This window comes from Rhinoraja longicauda, chromosome 3 (assembly GCF_053455715.1).
Source record: "Rhinoraja longicauda isolate Sanriku21f chromosome 3, sRhiLon1.1, whole genome shotgun sequence".
Classification (NCBI taxonomy): Eukaryota; Metazoa; Chordata; class Chondrichthyes; order Rajiformes; family Arhynchobatidae; genus Rhinoraja; species Rhinoraja longicauda.
Window position 1 is genome coordinate 43,413,031 of NC_135955.1, and position 17,989 is coordinate 43,431,019.

Below are 17,989 nucleotides of genomic sequence, written 5' to 3' on the forward strand. Positions count from 1 at the left end.
AACATGTGGGTGAAAATAATCCAGAGCAAAAAAGAGACTACAGACTTTGATTTTTAGATTTAGATTTTTAGATTTAGAGATACAGCGCGGAAACAGGCCCTTCGGCCCACCGGGTCCACGCCGCCCAGCGATCCCCGCACATTAACACTATCCTACACACCCTAGGGACAATTTTTACATTTGCCCAGCCAATTAACCTGCATACCTGTACGTCTTTGGAGTGTGGGAGGAAACCAAAGATCTCGGAGAAAACCCACGCAGGTCACGGGGAGAACGTACAAACTCCGTACAGACAGCGCCCGTAGGATCGAACCTGAGTCTCCGGCGCTGCATTCGCTGTAAGGCAGCAACTCTACCGCTGCGCCACCGTGCCGCCACAGTTATTGAGTAGAACTACTACTCATGGAAAAAAAGCTATTTTTATGTCTGGCTGTGGCTGCTTTGACAGTCCGGAATCGCCTTCCAGAGGGAAGTGCTTCAAAGATTTTGTGGCCAGGGTGAGAAGGGTCAGAGATGATCTTGCCCGCTTGCTTCCTGGCCCTTGCAGTGTACAGTTCGTTAATGAGGGGAAGGTTGCAGCCAACAACCTTCTCAGCTGATCGAATGATCCGTTGCATCCTCCGGATGTCGTGCTTGGTGGCTGAGCCAAACCAGACCACGATGGAGAAGGTGAGGACAGCAGTATAGAACTGGACCATCGTTGCCTGTGCTAGATTGTGTTTCCTCAGTTGCCGCAGGAAGTACATCCTCTGTTGGGCCTTTTTGACTGTGGATTCGATGGTGGCCCCCCATTTAAGATCCCTGGAGATGATGGTTCCAAGGAACTTAAATGACTCCACAGATGTGACTGTGGTGTTGTTGATGGTGAGTGGGGGGAGGGGGAGCTTTTCATAAGCTACAATTAGTTCCACTGTCTTAAGAGCATTGAGCTCCAGGTTGTTGCGATGGCACCAGGACACCAGCTGTGTCACTTCCCGTCTGTAGGTAGATTCCTCCCCATCCTGGATCAGTCCAATCAGGGTTGTGTCATCCGCAGTATATTGTCTGTGCACTCATGAATGGTCCACCAAGTACTGTTCTAACTGCATGTACAAGTTTGCAGATAAGATCACTGTCGTGGGCCAGATGTCAACCAGCAACAGGATGCAGTACTGGAAGGAGGAAGAGAGCTTCGTCACATGGTGTAAAAATTCAACCTCTCTCGCAGTGGCAGTAAGATGAACGTGCTTGTCTAGTTTATTATTATTATTGTCACATGTACCGAAGTATAATGCTTCATTTGGACCACCAAGCCCAGATTAACCAACAATCACCTATTCACACTAGTTCTATGTTATCCCACTTTTGCATCCACACATTAGAGACATTTTATAGATGCCAATTAACTGACAAATCGCACATCTTTGGGATATGGAAGGAAACCAAAGAAACCGGCACCCGGAGGAAACCCATGCTGTCACAGGGAAAATTTGCAAACTCCACAGAGACAACATTTGATGTCTGTATCGAACCAGAATCTTTGGCACTGTGAGACCAACTGCGCTATTGAGCTGCCCTGACACGTATACTCAGTGAACCTCAACCAATGAAGGCAAGCAGACCATATGCCTTCTTAACGTAGGAGCAGAACATGGAACATAAATACCACCAAATGGCTCCATTGGCTTTGTACATTGCAAATAACTTGAAGTAGGTGGCCAATCGTATTTTCACTTGTTCTTTTATTCAGTAGTCTTTGCTCTCACTTACTGGCCTTTTCATACTACTCTTCAATTTTTTTCTTTAAAAAAAAGCACCATTAAACTCCCCTTTCTGTGCTACAAAAACTTTCAGGAAAAGAAAATCCTAATATATTCCATGATTCCCTGAGTTACAAAACTGTGAAGGGTTAACCTTGCCATGAGTGGAAAGGCGTAATTTAATTAGTTACGAGAAATTATTATTAAGTAACAAATGATTGGGCAGATTGGAAGAGAAAGAAGACATACAATTGAATAAAAGGAAGATAGAATCACTATCACTAGAAGCTGTAACTGGTGATAGAGTCACTATCACTAGAAGCTGTAACTGTAAACTGTAGTAGGATAACCAACAAACAAACATCCACCAGCGAAGTTCTTGAAAGGCTTCACCTGAATTAACTGCAATTGGTGCCTGCCTGAGTGTTAAAATATCTGAAACGATCACTTTGTTGATTTTCAGTGAATTAAATAATATCACAGAGTAGAAAGTATTCTGGAAAGGTATTTAGGCCAGGTATAGAAATACATTGTAGAAACAAGGAACTACAGGTGCTGGTTAATGCACAAGACACAAAGTGCTGGAGTAACTCAGCAGGTCAGGCAGCATCTCTGGAGAACATAGACAGGTGACGTTTCGGGTCGAGACCCCTCTTCATGTCTTGACCCAAAACGTTACCTATCCATGTTCTCCAGATATGCTGCCTGACCTGCTGAGTTTCTCCAGCACTTTGTGTCCTTTAAAGATACATTGTTGCATGAGACCTAGTTGGGAGGCCTGAGGCTGATTGGAAGTGGGACCAAGGACCTTGCCCATCAATGCTTTTCATGGCTCCACAGACATCTTGTGTACGCAGTGATCATAAACGTCAATCAGCTTGTTTCTACCTCACGAGACAGAATGTAAACCCGGTCACATATCTGAAATGAATGCAGTAACATTTGAGTTTCGGAAAAAAAATTATATTTGGCTGGTGGCCATTGCTGCAGCTGCAGTGAACACTTCCGAATCTTGTTACCCTGCTCCTAGCAATCAGCTTTCTGTGAGTGGACCTAAAATGAGCATTGGGCCTTTTATCAGCATACTCAGTTTTCAACTTCAATTTTTAAGGGCTCATTGAAAAGCCCAATTTCAAATCGGGCATTCTTAGAACACAGAGCATTGGTTCCCAAAACTGTTTTTTTCCTTATCTTGCTGGCTCAGTTTCTACCTGTTACATTTCCCTAGATTGCTTCCTCTGCATGAAACAGAGATGAGATTTGTGTGAAGGAGAAGACCTTGGCGTGAAAAGATATCAAAACCGTCACTACCCATTAATTATTTAATTCCTGACCACTTTTATTGTTCCTAAAGACTATTCTGTGCTGAGATAGTGACTGGGGACCCACTCCTGGGCCTTACTGACACTACTTAGTAATCATCAACCAGCTAATGCAGGGGAGCAGCTGACAGATGACTAAACAGTTTAATTTTCTCTACAAAACACATCTAAACACATCCTTCAGAAGATTCAGCTGTGACGGAGACCATAGAACAAAGATTGTGGCTCATCCTGGCTTCTTTTCAAACACAAGTATTGCTCTAACCAAGGGATAGTGTGTAAATATATATCTGCTTAGTTCAGTTCCGAGCCTTGAATAAACCTCTGCTAGCTTTGAAGGGCTTATGAAAGTCATCTTTAAGCTAACCAGACTGGTGTAATTTACCAAAGTAATACATTTGTGCAAAGTTGGTTCTTCCTGCACCTGATGTTACTTTATGCAATGAAGGGTGATATTGGGTGAGATGTAAAACCAACATCCTACCAACCCTGCAGGTTTTCCATTTAGGTATAGATTAATATCCGTCTCCAACACCTTTTGGAAAATGTAGTAAAATATTACAGTATTTACATGTGATGTGGAAAATTTATTTGGCCACAATATTTATTGGGAACTGGAGAAGGTGTGGGGAGGGGCAGAGAACTCTGGTAATATAAGGATTGAGGAGGTCCTCCTTACTGAGCACCAAGGGTTCAGTAACACAATAGACCTCTGGCTGCTGTCTGGTGGCTGGCTCTTGTTGAAGTTACGACCCGTAATAAGTCTGAAGGACTCAAATCATTAACCATGAACGGTTGGTTTATTTTACTTGCACAAGTGGAGAGCACCTCAATCAAGTGATGAGGTCTCAACTCCAACGATCATTGTAATACGGCGGGTATTTATACAGAAAAGTAAGCAATAGACAATAGACAACAGATCATAGACAATAGTTGCAGGAGTAGGTCATTCGGCCCTTTGGGCCAGCACCGCCATTCACTGTGATCATGGCTGATCATCCACAAGCAGTACCCCGATCCTGCCTTCTCCCAATATCCCTTGACCTCGCTATCTTTAAGAGCTCTATCTAACTCTCTCTTGAAAGCATCGAGAGAATCGGCTTCCATTGCATTCTGAGGCAGAGAAATCCACAGATTCACAATTCTTTGGGTGAAAAGGTTTTCCCTCGTCTCCGTTCTAAGTGGCCTACCTCTTATTCTTAAACTGTAGCCCCTGATTCTGGTCTCCCCCAACATCGGAAACATGTTTCCTGCCTCTAGCGTGTCCATTCCCTTAATAATCATATATGCAAGTAAAGCTGAAAACAACAGAAAAATGTTGGTAATGTGTTGTGATAAAGAACTTATGATTGAGATGAACTTGTGACTCAAGATGACTAATGACAGCTGTATGTTTACTGCTGAAGGTAATAAATCTATAGCTTTTGTATCAAATATCTCAGCAAGCACTTTGGCAATTGTCATGTTACTCTTCTACATCCACCAGCAGCCTCCACTCCACGGAGTGAAGCTGACTTCCATTGGATTAGAGGCATGGAATTGGCAGATAACAGTCAGAGCTGGAGGTAGTTGACGGTCTCCTTGGAGACTTTGGGAATGCATTCCCACTCTTCCTTACCCATAATGATGCCAAGGTAATTGGGAATGTGCACTTATCTTTTGGATTCTGCAGTCCCTCTTCAGTTTCACTGCTCATTTCCTCTGCACTGAGCCAACCAGGCAGCACAAGTTAAAACTCCAAGCACTGCACTATCTCAGCCCAATTAAAATATGTTGTTAAATCTCTCCTCGGCAGTGAGCCTGAACATCCAGATATTTAACATAATAAAACTGCAGGTGTGTCGGGCTAGAGGTCGGATTTCTGCTTCCCTTGGCATTATTGCAGCGGGTTAATGTCAAGGACGTAATTTTGCTGGGTGTAATGAGATTGCTATTGTGAATATGATATGACGTTCTTGTTGGATTTTGAAGATGCATTGCCCCCTGTGAACCCACTCCCTCACTAAATTGCAGTCGACAAGAGCCACTAAAATACCCATGAGTCATGTACAGGAAGAGAGAAAGAGATTGAAAATTGTGAAAATGGAATGGCCTGTCTGCATCAATTGAGCTGGGGATGGATATCTGGGGACTGTGAGAGTGCAGCGACAGCCTTGGGGGTAATCAGAGGTAACGTATGCTGACAGCAAACCGTGCAACAATTGCAAGGATGAGGCAAACTGTAAAGGCATGTAAGCCAACTTAAGTGACTTGGGATACCGAGAGCAAAACTGCCTTGGGACTTCACTGTGAAACTGATTTGAAAAAGAAAACAGTCAAAAAAGGTGGGACACCATGTCAGAGCAATTCTGAACTGTGTTTAGGTTTGTAGCTAAGCACACTGGGGAGACCTGAGGTTTCTGTTTTTTTAAAATGTTTTGAAAAATAAATAAAAATGTTCAACCCACGGATTAATTAGTAAAATCTGAAATCCATCTCTTAATCAGAATTGAATACTTATATTTATTGTAATTTGTTTGCTGCATAAATAACCAGATGATTGCACACTGGAAATGGATCTATAAACCCAATAAATTGGTGCTAGTGTTTATTTTGTTTATGAGCATCGTCCCAATCACATGTGCTCCATCTGCTTTAATATCCCTTTGCAAACATCTAAAAATGATAACACAGGTTTAAAAAATCCCAAATAAAAACAACAAAAAAACCAGAAATACTCAGCAGGTAAGGCAGCGTTGGTGATGAGAGAAACAGAGTTAATATTTCACTTGCATTCCTTTCATTCCTGCTCCTCTTCAAGCACTAATCCAGCCCACTCCTAAATTATCCTCTGGCTATGTGCACAGGACTCCCATGATGACTATTGCACTAAAAATAAAATCTTGCCCTATTTTTCAAATATATCACTTCTGATCTTATACTTGTGATCACTTGTGTTAGATCTCATCAATTAATGAAATGGTCTTGTTTCTATTCGCAGGAATTGTGGCACCTCAGGGGAGCAGGAGACAAAGTTGGTGGTGTTTCAGATCCCTATTAAACTCAAGAGTACTCTGCTCCTTCTGACCCAAAAGCATCCATTTAAACTTAATTGGATCTCTTGTGGCCTTCATACTTTCTGCCTCATCCTGCACCAGCAGGCTGGAGATCACGCAAGATGTAATGTGGGCCACGTTTAAATTGTTATGCAAAGTCGAGTGACAGTGGAGCACAGTAGTGCCATTTAACTGAGCCCCTGATCCAACATGGTGGCTGGACTTCCCATCCATGTATACAAAGGATGAGGGTGGTATTCAGAACGCTTCTGGCATTTTGCTGTTTGGGACCACTCCCACCTACTATGCAGTTTAAACTCTGGCTTTCTGTTCTCTTTCTTCCACTGTTTTATTTTAAATTCAAAAGTCAATTAAACATTGCTCATGTGGAACTGTTACCAATTGCTTTCGGTGGCATGCCGCCAGTGCGGGCAATGGTTTGCTGTGTCCCTGCATGCGCAATACCCTGGTTATTTTGCTGTGATAGTTTGCCTTAGACCAATTGCCCATACACTGTTTCCTTACTGGTTCTCACCAGCAAACATTAAATGCTACTCTATGAGCCCCAAGACTGAAACACACACAAGGAAAATAAGAAGCAAACAACCCGAGGGAGGGAAGAGGAAATATAAACTGTAGTTTTGTTTAATGTGCAGAAAGAGTCTCAAATGACTCTAACAAATTCTACAGATGCACCGCACAAAGCCTATTCTTGGGTTGCATCGCAGCTTGGTTTGGGAACAGCTCTGCCCAAGACCACAACAAATTGCAGAAAGTGGTGGATGTAGCCCAGTCCATCACACAGACAAGACTCCCCACCATTGACTCCATATGCACTTCTCACTGCCTCGGCAAAACAGCCAACATAATCAATGGGCCCTTCCCACCCTGTCAATCCTTCTCCTTCCTGCTCCCAGTGGGCATAAGAAACAGAAGCTTGGAAGCATGCACCACCAGAATCAGGAACACATTCTTCCCTACTGTTATCAGCCTCTGAACAGACCTTCCATTAGCTTGGATGCTGTCCAATTCTCCAACCTGTCTCATTGTGAACATTGGACATTTTCATTGGAACTGTTGGGCTATGATGCTGAGAACTATATTCTGCACTCGGTATCTTTCTCTTCACACCACCTTTACTACTTGAGTTTGGCTTGATAACATGAATGTGTAATATTCTTAGATTTGATCATTTGAATAAATGTTTTTCACTGTATCTTGGTAACGTGACAATAATAAACCTAAATCTATACAGTGGTGTTTTTACAAATCCATGCAGCAATAATGCAGGCCCTTTGGCTCACCACATCCATGCTGGTCATCCAATAACATCATATTAACCCCATTTTCCAACACAAAGTCTGTAGCCTTCTGTGCTTTGCTGTTTCAATACCATGCTGTAGATGTTATGAGAGTACCTGGCTCCACTATGCCCTAGGCAGTGCATTCCATATTCCAGTGGGAAACCTTTTCCTAAATCTCCTACCCTCAACCTCAAACCTATGTCTTCTGATCATATACATCTCTGCTATGGGGTGAAGTTTTCTTACTATCTACACTATCTATAACTTCATAATTTTGTGCATGTTCATTAGATCTCCCCTCAGCCTTTTCTGCACCAAAGAAAATAAACCTTGTTTATCCAGTCTCTCCATACATTTGAAACACTCCATTGCAGATAACAGCCTGACAAATTGCATCCGCACTAATTCCAGTGCAATTATATTCTTCCTATTAAGTGGTTATCAGAAATACAAGGTCCCACTATGAAACATTGACCATTTCTTTACATCCACAGATGCTCTTTGATGCACTGAGTTTCTCCATTAGTTTGTGGTTTTTGCTCCAGATTCCAGCATCTGCAAACTCTTGTGGTCTCTTGTTGTAACATAACTTCCTTGCCTTTATGTTTGTTCCTTAAATAATGAAGGCAGGTATTCTATGTGAGTTTACAGGAATCTTTTCAAGGTCCTTCTGTTCCTCAGTTGTACCATTCATTATGTATATCCTAGCCTTGTTAGTCCTCCCAAACTGCACCAACTCACATTTTCCAAGATTTCCCTTTGCTCTGAAGCCTCGTACTTGGACCACTGGTTGTTTTTTTTGTTTAGTTTAGCTTAGTTTAGTTTAGAGATGCAGTGTTGAAACAGGCTCTTCAGCCCACCAAGTTTGCACCGACCAGCGATTCCCACACACTAGCACTATCCTAAACACACTGGGAACAATTTATGTTTATACCGAGCCAATTAACCCACAAACCTGTATGTCTTTGGAGTGTTGGATGAAACCGAAGATCTCAGAGAAAACCCACTCGGGTCATGGGGAGAACATACAAACTCCAGACAGACAGCACCCATAGTCAGCTTTGAACCTGGGTTTCTGTTGCTGTAAGGCAGCAATTCTACCGCTATGCTACCTTACACCCACCGGTTGGTATGTGAGTTATTCGTTTTACTGGATCTGCATTTGGTTTTACTTAGATTGTTATTATTGTTTTTGCATTGTAAAACGAAAGATTATGTAATTGTGGGAGAGCTTTAGTTTGCTGCTATATTTCCAGCAATTTCTTTGGTAAATTTGTGTCATTTATATGTTGTCTTCATTGCTGTCCATTATTTTATTTAGCCATTTATACTATGTAATTATTACTGGCAAGCCAATATTTATTGTCTTCCCTTGAATGCCTGTGAGAAAGTGATGGTGAGATGCTTTCTTGACTCCTGGAGGACCAAACTATGCTGTTGGGTTAGTTACATTGAATGACCATGATAAAAATGATCCGTAAAAATGCTGTGCTACATCACATCGACATCTTGCAGGCAGTAGTGTTCTTATCCTTATCCTTCTACCAGTGGTGTTTATGAGTCCCAGAGTTGCGAAAAGGTGGATCAACTTAAAGGGAATGATTTTTTTAGGTTATGTAACTGAATTTGAATGGACAATTAAGGCCTTAGGTTTGGATAAAAATATAAAATATCTGTTACATGTTTAAGAGTTTGGGAGATGTCGCTTTGTTAAATGTGCCATAAAAATGGCAGTTAAATTAATTAAGTAAAAGGATGGATTAGGCCTTTTTTATTCACAGAGGTTCTGGGCATCGCTGTCAAGGCCAACAAGACCACTGCCTTGAGCCACCATGGATTGTAGTGGTCTTTCCAGTGCTATTATTACCACTATATTGTTGATTAGGATATATCCATGATATTGTATGAATAATCATACCTGTAGAAATAATCTGGGGTTGGTGGGGTGCAGAATTTAGGATAGAAGAGGGGAGGCTCTAGGAATGAGAGAAATTATGGAGAAGGAAGTTATAAATCTTTTGTTGGAGTTTCCTAGTTAGAAACAAAACCAATAAAGCCACTGCTTGGCTATCTGTTCTGTAAACCAGCAAAGCTACAGTCTGGCAGAGAGAGAGTGCTGGGGTTAAAGTAGTGGGATATTGTGGAGGGTTGGGAGAGACAAAAAGTGATGGGGCATTTGCAGGTCAACAACTTTGTTAACAAACCATGATAAATGAAGAAGGGAATTTAATAATATGCCCACACATCCTGACTCAGGCAATCCTATTGAAGCACATGCCTGGGAGATTAAATATTTTTGCTTTAATTCCGCTGCCAGGTTTTTCCAAGCTTAGAAGCTTACAAAGATAACAAATGAAATTGTTTAAATTTGGTACGTGGAGTCTAACTAAAATGCATCAAATACAGGCCCACCTGCAGAATGAGTCAGTTGCCCTATTACTATCCAATTTGTTAAAAGCAGTTTGAAGTTGAAGTTTATGATTTTGAATATTGTTATCATACATGATTAGTTACAAGCTTCTATTTTTCAAGGCTTCGATATTTATCTCAAGTGGTCACAAGCCAAAGCATGGTTTAGTGCATAACAATAACTCTTCTCTGCCCAAGCAAAGCACTCAATCTTTGAAAACCAGCTCCTGTTGTTTCCCTTATTCCAAAGCAAATGAACCTTGCACAAAGTCTATCATAATCAAGACTTGGTGTGTGGAAGGGTGCCTGATGCATTTATGGAGCTGTCCAGACATCCTGAATATGTTCTGCTGTGCTCCTTCACATATTTCTCCGGGTGTTTAATATTCTGCCCTCACACAATCCAGACCTGCCAAATGACACTCATTATGACTACTAATGCTTCATTTTCATTTGAATTTTTCTGATGCATGTCAGTCTCAAAAATAATCAGAGCTCCATATGTTTAAATGGGATCCTCGTAATAGCAAATTTCACTCCTAACATTTCCCTGATGTGGAGATTTGGCATGCTTACAAATGCTGCGTGTGTCCACAGTGGCAATTTTTGTTTTAACTTTAAAATAACAATGGGAGCACACCAGATGGCAGGTGGAATACAGCAGCTGTGGAATGGTTACAAGGAAGGTTGTGACAGTCACAGTGGGAGAAAGGGGCATTTGGGAAGTGGCATTAAATATAAATAAATAAAAGTAATATTAGCAAGAGAGTTCTCAGCATTTCATTTAGGCAAATTTACATAAGAACCTGTAGTTACAATTCAGAGCAATTTAGTATCATTTTTCTATTTTTATTTTAGAGAAAGGGGTACCGAATGTAATTTGTATTTTTTATCCAAGAGCCAAAAACCATATTACGCGATATGAATTTGGTCTAGTAATACTGAATTAAGACGAGTGTGCAGTCCTAATGTGCATTTTTTTTCATCAGTGAGGTTACCTTACAGCAAAAGTAGTATAGTGGCTGTGAACATTTTAGCTGCCACGTCCCAAAAGCATCATCGTAGCATAATGCAGCAGGAAAAGTATAAAACGTCATATACAAAAAATATTCATTCTTAATGGAAAGCACTGAAAAACGAGCAAATTTAGCTGCAAAGAAGCTGCTGCAGCCGTCAATCACTTAATAGTAAAAAATGGCGCTGGAGATATAACAGTTTATTAACTGGCTGCAATTTGTAGCTCAAATTGATCACAATCAAATCCTTTTTTTTTTTTAAAGAACACTGCAGTTCCAGTAGCTGATCCAACTAGCTGTATGAGAGTAAACTATTACTGTACTCATGCGGAACTCAGAAGATGGATAATGGAGCAGTGAGATTTCAGATTGATCTGAACAGTAGTTAGTGGAGCATAGAGGAAAATTTATGACCTGCTCAAAGAAGGTCCTCAGTATCAAGTATATCTTTGCCAGCGCTGAGTGAAAATTGGGTTTTATGTAATTATTCTCATATTGCCTCGTTTCAGCTTGTTGGTTACCACAAAACAGCATATATTTTTCCTTAACAGTTTGTGCATGATTTGTCATCAGAAGACTGGTTTGAGATTTGTTCCAATTAGTTAATGAGAAGGCAATACATCGTTCCCCACACCAAGCTCAGAATATAGGGACAAACATGGAAGTCACTGTGCTGCAGCAAAAGACCAGTGGCATAATGTGTGTGAGTTCAAGGCAGAATTCAAGCAGAGCCTGGGTTCAGCTTGGACTCGTACCTGACAAGTGTGTCAGGCATCAGGCAGGAGGTACGCTGGATAGTAATCACTTCTCACAACGTGCTGTGTCAACGCTGATTTTTGATTGATCGTTGATTTGGGCCCGTGTTGCTTACATTAACAGTAAAGTCTTTGGGAACATTGCACTGTAGTGAAATTTTACTCGGTCAGTAATCGAGAGGAAAAATTGTATTGATGCAAACGCACTTTATGTCTTTTTTTTCCTGAACATTTCAAATTTTATTGCAGGTGACAGACTTTAACATGCAAACATTGACCCCAGAGTTGTAGGTTGACAGACTTTGCCCTACTAATTCAGTGGCCCAGTGCTCTACAGTGATGGAACTTCCAGTACATTTCCATTGTGTTTTTCAGCAACCGATCTGCAATTCCAGTACTAATGCTGGTACAATTCCAGTAGCTTATACAGTGACAAACCTCTGTTCCCCAGTACTGTACCTCAGTGCTATACAGTGACAAATCTGCACATCCATTTCACAACATCATTCAGAAACATGGTTGAACCGGCTGTCAAAGTGATTCAGTGGAGTGACTTGTTCAGGGCTCACCACACAATGCAAGCTATGGCTGGTAAGCACTGTGTGTCGATAGCATGGTAACTTTGACCAGGTTGGAGCCTTTATTTGGGAATTGCCAATGGAAGATCATTTCAGAGTACGTGAAGCCCTACTGCATAATGACATTCAAAACAAAGGTCCTTCACCACTGACAGAAACTTCCTGAACGTTGATATGAAATTAAAGTAAGGTTAACAACCTGCCCGGTGGCACAGCGGTAGAGTTGCTGCCTTACAGCGAATGCAGCGCCGGAGACCCGGGTTCGATCCAGACTACGGGTGATGTCTGTACAGAGTTTGTACGTTCTTCCCGTGACCTACGTGGGTTTTCTCCGAGATCTTCGGTTTCCTCCCACACTCCAAAGACGTACAGTAGGTTGATTGGCTTGGTAAAATGTAAAAATCCTAGTAGGTATAGGATAGTGTTAATGTGCAGGAATCACTGGTCGGCGCCGACCCGGTGGGCCGAAGGGCCTGTTTCCGCACTGTATCTCTAAACTAAACTAAACAATGGTTTCTGCTTTTCCAAGTGTATACAGTAAAACTCAGATAATCCAGCATCCTTGGATGTTAGCGATGTTGGACTCTCATTCTTTTAGGGCAATTGGGCATTGCATCTATTAATACTGCAACACTTCCATTTCCCCTTATTTTCCAGTGAGCCTGATGAGTGTAAAGAACATTTAGGAAACGGGGCCACAGTGAGTTTCAAAGGAGTGCAGGAAACAGAAACCAATGAACCAGATGCCAAACCATCGCAGTTTGTGAAAAATTGGATACTGGATTGTGGGAGTATTACATTATTTAAATTGATTGCCTGTTTCATTATGCTGTCAAATGAAGACAATTTTTGCAGACAGATAACTATTGTATTAACAGGACATATTGTGTTACTGGTCATGGAATCATGGAATTATCATATTACTGACAGAGGCCATTCACACACTCTAGATTAAGTGGAATAATCCTATCTGTTCCATTTCTCAACCCTTTTGCGTTCACCTGAAAATTATTCTCTGCTAAGTACCTATCCAATTCCCTGAAGAAGGCATTAATTTTGTTTCCATTGTCCAACCAGGCAGAGAACTCCAGATAATAACTACTCTCTGAGTAAGAAAGCTGACTTCATAACTTCATTGTATCTTTTGTCTAAAAGGTGGCTTCTGTGTCCTATGATCCTTGAACAAACTGCTTAATCGGAACAAATCCTCCGTTTATCCTATCTGAATAGATTATGACTCTACACACCTTCTTTGCACAAGAAGGATGTTTCCTCTCTAACTTTACAGGACATCAACTGATTTATAAAGTGTTTCCTCTTTGTCTTTGCTAAATTAATATAGATCAGCCAGATTTATGCTTTATTTGTTTCCAATCTCAAGGCAACTTCTGGTTCAGTATTCACGGATGCATTAGAGGAGATTCTTTTGCCTCTTTGTGATCAATGGATGATAAACCTAGTATTACTGGTAAGTTATTGTATTATTGTTGATTTATATTTAATTGTTATGCTGCATGAATGTACTTGTAAAGCTGAAGCAAATAAGAATATTATTGTTCTGTCCACTAGCGCATATGATCACTAGGCACTCTTGACTCACTTAAATGTGAAGTTTTCTAAAAATTGAAAATTAATTTTGATAAATAAAAGCTGACCAAATAAAAAGATATCAAGGAAAGTTATACTATTAGGCTTCCAACGTGCTTCCAAAATTCAGATCAACGTTACATAGTCCGAATGAAAATCCAGACATCGGTTTGTAACCTATGAGAAGGGAAGAATCAAAGCACAATGGCACAGCGATGGAGTGGCTGCTTTACAGCGCCAGAGATCCGGGATCCATCCTGCCCACGATGGTTTGTACATTCTCCCCAGGTGCTCCGGTTTCTACCCACACTTCAAAGAGATGCAGGTTTGTGGGTTGAGTGGCTTCTGTAAACTGCCCCTAGTGTGTAGGACAGAATTAGTGCACGGGGATCGCTGGTTGGCGTGGACTTAGTGGGTTGAAGGGCCTGTTTCCCCACTGTATCTCTAAACTAAACTAAACTAAACTCAAGTACACCATGACAATGTGAGATGAAAAAAATGGAAATAATTTATTTCTTGACATGAGCAAGAATGAAAACCAGACCCCCAGATAAGCTAAAGGCCACTAATGGAGTGCAACCCCATATATAGACCTTGCTCTCTACCATCTGAATTCCACATCCACAGAGTAGATCATTGGATATAAATCTTTCATTGCCAGATCTTTGCCTCCTAATCTAATCCTCTATTATACCTGTCAAACAGCCGACTCCATATTAGGGTTTATACCTACAATCAGGATCTGCATCCCCATTTCCCCTATATCTGGAGACGCAAGGAACTGCAGAAGCTGGTTTACTGGTTTACAAAAAAAAGACACATTGTCTGGAGTAACTCAACAGATCAGGTAGCATCACTGCAGAACATGGATAGGTGACGTTTTGGGTTGTGATCCTTCAGACTGATTTTGGTGGGGGGAGGGGAAAGCTAGAAGAGAGGTGGGGGCAAGACAAAGCCTGGCAAGTGATAGGGTGGATGCAGGCAAATGGGGTTTTGATAGGTAGATGGTTGGACAAATGATAACACATGCGATGAAATAGCGTTACTATTTGCATTACGAAGGCCAAATTGCTTCTCACACAATTACCATTGGGAACTAGAGAGGACGAAGAAGGGTTTCGACCCAAAATATCTCCTAAAATGTTCTCCAGAGACGCTGCCAGACCTGCTGAGTTACTCCAGCATTTTGTGTCCTTTTGTGTATTAATCAGCATCTTAATTTCCTTGTTTAGGAATTAATTGGCAAGCAGGAAAGAAAAGGCTGTTTTGGATTTAAACAGTATTGGGGACAAACCTGTTTCCATGTAACATCCCCACAGTATCCAGACACAATTGTAGGTTGGCACAGTGGTGCAGCGGTAGAGTCGCTGCCTTATATCGCTGGAGACCCGGATTCCATCCTGACTACGATGCTGTCTGTATGTAGTTTATACGCTCTCCTCGTGACCTGTGTAGGTTTTCTCCGGGTGCTCCAGTTTCCACCCACCTTCCAAAGATGTACAGGTTTGAAGGCTAATTGGCCTTGTAAAATTGCAAATTGTCCCTAGTGTGCAGGATATTGTTAGTGCATGGAGAATGCTGGTGGGTGCGGACTTGGTGCGCCGATGGGCCTGTTTCTGCGCTGTATCTCTAAACTAAACAAAAACTAAATTGTTCCCCTTAACACATCTGCTACTTTAAACATGGGTTGTCCTAGAAATTGACAAGCTATTGCTTTGATTGGCACATGATACTATATTAAACAATGTAACATATGGCCTTTCGTATTTTAAGCTCGCAGTAGCCAAAAATAAACATATTGCTATTGAAAATAACTTTATTTTTGAAAATCCTGAGGGAATAATAACTGTTATTGAGAGTCTGAATCGCTCAAGCCGCTAACCCCTTTTCCTCTATTGACACAATTGCCTTTGAAACACAATCTTCCATAACACGAAGATTTGTGGGATTGCAACTATCGGGCTGTAGCAGGACTGCCTGTATTGTCAAACCTGCCGACTGTTTCCAACATTTTTCTGTCTTTGTTTCAGATTTCCAGCAACTGCAGTTTTATTTTTTATTTCCACTACTTTTAGGAATGGGAATTTATCAATGTCCCTCCATCACCTTTTACTTTCATTCTCACCCTTGGTTCACCGAAAACTGAACAGATTCCAGAAGGGAAATTTCCCCAATGATTCCCTCAATCAAGTTTGTCCAATAAGACCTGCCGTTTACCATCTGCTGCTTACTGTCTCTGATTAGCCTGTGTCTTTCCAAGGATTTACTAAATTAATCTTATGTAATAATGTCTTTAACATGCCAAGTTTCCGGCACAGTGTGAGCTCCTATTAGAAAAGTGACTGTGCCTGATGTACATTTAGAGTGTGCAAATAACTTGCTGCATCCAGGACTGAAAATTAACTCACTATATTGTTACAGATGAGGTAAGGCTTTGAGTAATTTCCCGATTGACTGCTTCCCTCTTCATCTAATCAGGTTATAATTGTGGCCGCCCCTCAACATTTGGACACTATTCCTATCCCAGATTATCTTTTGAAAACTTTTCAGAGACTAAGACTCCTCGAATCTTAGTTGTGGAGTTATTTACCTGCTTACATAAGGCAATTTACAGTGGCCGATTAAGTCACCAACTAGTCATACATCTTTGGGGTGCGGGAGGGACCCAAAGCACCTGAAGAAAATCCCCAAAGTTAATTTCCACACAGATGACACTGGGGTCAGGATTGAACCTGGGTCACTGATGCTATGAGACAGCAGCTATGCCACTGGGTCACCTTGCCTTGATTACTCCTCTTCAACATTGTCTATTCGGGAATGGAGATCATAGACATCCTATTTCTTTAGTTTATTTTAGAAATACAGCATGGAAACAGGCCCAGAGAGTCCATGCCAACCATTGTTGACACTAGTTCCATGTTATCCCACTTCCTCATCTACTCCTAACACCGTTTGGACAATTTTAGAGACCAATTAATCTACAAACCACATGTCTTTGGAAGGAAATCTGTGCACCCAGAGGAAGCCCACGTGGTCACGGGGAATGTGCAAACTTCACACATTGAAGTCAGGATAGAATCTGAGTCTCTAGCATTGTGAGGCAGCAGCTCTACCAGCTGCCCCTAATTATGTTTGCTAATTGTTTACTATTGGATTCATAATCCTGATGTATATATCCTACCTCGCTAACTATATCAGTGATTAGAGCCCAATGGCATCATTGACTGCGATGTATATTTTTAAAGAAGGAACCTTCTTCTTGGAAGTGTCCATCTCTGCTAAGATTGTTAACATAGAAACATAGAAACATAGAAAATAGGTGCAGAAGGGGGCCATTCGGCCCTTCGAGCCAGCACCGCCATTCATTGTGATCATGGCTGATCGTCCACAATCAATAACCCGTGCCTGCCTTCTCCCCATATCGCTTGATTCCACTAGCCCCTAGAGCTGTATCTAACTCTCTCTTAAATCCATCCGGTGATTTGGCCTCCACTGCCCTCTGTGGCAGAGAATTCTACAAATTCACAACTCTCTGGGTGAAAAAGTTCCTTCTCACCTCAGTTTTAAATGGCCTCCCCTTTATTCTAATCCTATGGCCTCCTGGTTCTGGACTCTGGGTTCTGGAACATGGCAGAAAGTGCAATGATTTTAATTGCTCCTTCCTGAATAAACCTTGTGTGGTGGGGAACAACAGATCCCAATTTCCACCTCCTCTTCTATTACACAGGTGCATGTAAGCACAGGTTCCCTATTTGATTCAAATACATAATGTGCCAGTGCTACTAAATAGCCAGGGAACCGATACCCATCCTACAAAAGTTTCGTCCTGCTTCCACTGAGTTAACGGTTTAATTTAATTTTTACAGCAAAATAATAAGCAAGCAACAAAAAAAAATCAATGAAGCAGTTCCACCCACAGATTGCAGCTGCTCGGCAATCAACCGCTTTGTTGGCAGGGCAGCGAACAACAGACAGATGAAGCACTAGAACATGCAATGGTAGTTATTCTAAATGTTGCCTGGCCTCTCTGACTTTAGCATGCTGATTAAATGGCAAAATTCAGAAGGGTGCACTTTACTCTGAAATTACCAATGCAGAATTGGAAGCTGAGTTGATGCGAAATGTCATTGCAGCTGTTTGTCAAGTCCCTTTCTGGCCCTGGCATGCAAACCACAATTTGAGTCCTGTGTTTTCAGCGTTTACAGGCCATTAGTGAGGCTTGTATTCTTTATTCATGTGATTCA